The following is a 4,635-nucleotide window of genomic DNA, read 5'->3' on the forward strand; positions in this document are numbered from 1 at the left end:
TGCACTCACTGATAAGCAGATATTAGCCCAGAAACTTAGAATACCCAAGATACATTTTGCAAAACACAAGAAAACCAAGAAGGAAGACCATCGTGTAGATACTTCATTCCTCCTTAGAATAAGGAACAAAAGACCCATGAAAGGATATAAGTACAGAGGCAAAATTTAGAGCTAAGATGAAAGAATGGACTATCCAGAGGCTACCCCATCCAAGGATCCATCCCATCATCAGCCACCAAACCCAGATACTAATGCACATGCCAGCAAGATTCTGCTGAAGGTACACTGATATAGATGTCTCTTGTGAGGCTATGCCAGTGCCTCGCAAGCACAGAAGTGGATGCTCACACGCAGCTATTGGATGCAGCACAGGTCCCCCAATGGAGGATCTAGAGAAAGTACCCACGTAGCTGAAGAGAGATGCAACCCTGTTGGTGGAACAACAATATGAACTAACCAGTACCCCTTGAGCTCATGTCTCTAGCTGCATATGTAGCAGAAGATGGCCTAATTGGCCATCATTGGGAAGAGAGGCTCCTTTGTCTTGCAAACTTTTTATGACCCAGCACAGGGGAATGCCAGGGCCAAGAAGTGGGAGTTGATGGGTAGGGGAGCAGGGGCGGGGCGGGGGAGGGTATTGGGAACTTTTGGGATAGCATTTGAAATGTAAATAAAGAAAATAGCAAATAAAAAAAAAGAAATTGGGCATTTAATGAACCTTAGTTAATTCATCAATTTTAGCATTTATAAGCAATTACAAAGTTGGATATTAAGACCTAGAAACATGTGCTTAATGTTTAAAATATTACCTAATATAGGAACATTGTATAATCGAACCATCTGCTAAGACATTGTTCAATGATCTACATACTCCTCTTCAATTCTCCCACAGATAGAAACAAACAAATCGTAGCCAGAACTATTTTAGAACAGATATTGCTATACACTTAGTACTCATTTCTCCATTTTGACAATCATTTTATCACTAAAATATCATTGAGAAAGTCAATGTACTTGATACCATGTCTGAATGTTTGGCATGACGAAACTGTTTCCATATCACTGAGGCTGTCCAATATTACTTAGAACAATACATCCTTAGGGTTCTAGAAATAGATTTGCCCTGCTTTACTTGAAGAGTTTTAAATTCATAACACCTTATGTGTAGCTCATGCCTATTAGTTTGGATCATTTGATCTCCCACAAAGATCTTCTCAGGAATCTCAGGGGACTATTAAGTTCTGAAAGAAAAATGGAGTCTATAACTTAAACACTTGCTTCCATAATCTTTTCAGACCAATGAGGAAAATACTGCACAAACAAGCAAACAAATGTATCTCTGACTTAATGAGACTGAAATTTTACAAAAATTTGCATCATTTCTTTAATTTATTAAAGGAATAGGAGATAGTGGCCCTTGCCTTGGGTCAGGACAAGATAAGTCCTCAAGGGATAGATAAGTTTGTGTTAAACACATACCTTATTACAGTTACTGGGTTTACTTTATTCATTTAATTGATAAGTATTTCCTCAGTGAATGGAAGAAACTGGGTTCTAAGTTTAGATAATATTGTGCACTCAAGGGATGTTTGTGCTCTCAATAGTAAAATAGCAATATTTCAAAGATATTATAAATGATATTACAAAGATATGTGTACTGAGAATTGATAAAATCTAGGGCATATATTCCTGATCTCCATCCCGCTAAGACAGTAACACCTGATGACCTACCTTTTTAGCAATTCACACTAAGTTTGTATCACTATAGAAAGCAGAGTGAAATATAAAAAGGTACAAACCTAGAACAACTATTAAAAGTACTGATATACTGCCATCTCTAGTTCCCTAAACATCGACTTAACATCTGAGAACAATATGGCTAGAGAACATTACAACATCTTTATAATTGGGGCCACGGGAGTTAAAGCTGCCTAGGGAGAGTTACTGAGAGCAAGGCAGGACCTCTGTCTTATAGAAATAGGTTATGAACACAACATAGATGATACCCAAATGTGACTGAATATCAATATCCTCATGGAGATATTGAAGAAAAAAAAGTAAGTGCAAACTGTACTACAAAAATGGTGGCTCTTTATTTGTGCTGTGAGCACAAATTCAGATCTGAATAAGTAAGCCCACTGTAACCCATGCTTGGCATTATCCTCTGAAGTGCTTAACACCAAACTGCATTATTATATTAATGAACTACAAAATCTGGATCCAAACCATGTCACTAGAGAAATCTTTTATCACAGAGCTGCTGCAGGATTCAACTTGCTCATTTTTAAGTTATCCAGTGATTTTAAACATATTACTTTATCTCTTTAGAATTCTGGAATTCTCAACTATGGCTTTTCCTTTCTAGACAAAACCCACTTTGCTTTGGTGAGACATTCCAGACTTGTTGAGGCAGCATTTGTTACATTTATCTCTATATTTCCACAAAACTCTACGCTTCTGTATAGTTTATAAATTAGTATCTGGAATGGACTAGTAGATTCAACAGAGGCTTTACTCAAAGACCTGCTGATCAGTGCAAACATCACCAGAATAATTTCCATATTGTTTACATAATAAATGCTCTAGTTATTTTCATGCAATGTAGATACGTCAGAAAGAAAGACATTTGATGAGGCAGAGTATGAGGTGGGTATTCTGAAATACACACCATTATAAACCTGTATAGATAATCTTCTTTCATGCACTAGCCATGACCAATGTAAAGTCTAATCTTCATTTACAAATGTGGACTCAAGGAAGTTCACAACTGAATGATAATTTTAACTCTGTGTACAAGATATGTAGAATTGTGGCTGATAGCTTACAAACTGGACATCTTGTCTCCAAACTCCCTTTATATAAATATTTACCATATAGCATAAGCACTTGCTGTCAGTAGGCCTTATATAATTGCATTTTGAAACCAAATTGACACAGATAGAAATGCACCCACTTTTAATGACAACTCTTAAATGGTCCCATTAAGAAAGAAATTGAATCAATTAAATAAAATACTTCATATTTGACTCAGTAATAACTGAAAAATACAGTTACATGAATTCTCAAATATCAATTAGTGTGTATCAAAGAAAGGTTTCCCAATCTCAAATGCATTGTGAAGTAAAATGAAAGCTTGAATTTGTTCCAAAGAAACAAAATTAGTCAAAGTTACTCTTTTAATAGAAGTGTGAATGAAGGGTTTTATTCTATCCATGCCATTGTCCGCTGAAAAGCAGTAAGTGGGCACAAAAACTTGATGTGGTCAGGTCATAGATCCTGTGAGCATAAGCTACTATTATGTTGCATACTAATAGTTTTAGAATGAATGGTATGAAACAGTACTGAGCCTACACACTAGTGGAATAATAGGATATAAAATTAAAATTGATGTAGGTAATAAATCAAATGTTACTAAAGTAAAAATGCCACCAATAACTGTGCATTGGTCAGATTATTTAAAGCACTCTAAAAGTACTCATGAGTATGTTTACTATTTTGTTCTTTTCACAATATGCACAGACATGCTCAATTCCAACAGTTTGATAAATATATTTGTGAGTTATTTCTGTTTGTCTTAGTGGTGCTTATGCAAGTCAATACTAAATCTTTACCTCATTGTAAGCTTTATTGAAATAGGAAAGAGATTCTGAGATGTTATATGTTTGCTATTGCTATTGTGGGGTGAATCTCTATTGAGATCCTGTGAAGTGAGTCTGAAGACCAGCTTATGCCTTCACATTTATTTTTTTTTTTTAACTTAACATGCATCCGAAATTCTTTGGCAGATTTCCTTGGCATAAACCCCTCAAACTGCCATGATAACTTATAATTAAATTTTGCTCTTTTACCCAATAATTTGGAGAGTTAAATAAAGGGTATTATAGATATTACTAAATATTTCTGGTTTATGTTCAATAATTTGAATCAGTTAGAAATAAAGGGTTTGGTTCAAACACCATTTTCCTGTAATAGTACCTGTGTGCAGTGAATTTCCTCTAAAATAGTTCTCAATGCCCAGTTCTCCGCATTTTCTCCTCCAGGCACAGGGCCAATTCAAGTAATCTTTGTTTAACATCATACCTGTATCTATAAGTATAAAAGTCCTTAGATTGAAAATAAAATAGCTTGGATTAACTAATCCTGGTAGTGGAGTACCAGGTCATCATTTTATAAGGACAATGACCTCTATAAGACCCAAGCTAATTTTGCTTTAAATATCAATGTGCCAATTAAAACTGTGTATACTCTGTTAAGATTATCATAGTTCATCAGTACTTTCTTCAATGAAACTCTATTGGGAAGTTAAAAAGGTATTACACATTCAGTGTTGACTGCCTGCTTTCCTAGTTGCTTCAAAATGATTATCCAAACAAAATTACATACTGTGAAACTATTGTCCTGAATAAACTTCTTAGAACTTCTCAATGACCCCAGATTTTGAATATACAGATAACTGAGGAGAACTGAAAGCAGAGTACAGAGTAGCTAAACAGAATGCTCTTATGAGGCAAGAAGATCTCTGTAAGTTCAAGGTTGGCCTGGTCTGCATAGTGAGTTCTGGGACATCTCATGTTACACAAAAATCTTGTTTCAAAAAAGAAAAAAGGAAGGAAGGTATGGAGGGAGGGAGGGAGG

This window comes from Mus pahari, chromosome 1, assembly GCF_900095145.1.
Source record: "Mus pahari chromosome 1, PAHARI_EIJ_v1.1, whole genome shotgun sequence".
Classification (NCBI taxonomy): Eukaryota; Metazoa; Chordata; class Mammalia; order Rodentia; family Muridae; genus Mus; species Mus pahari.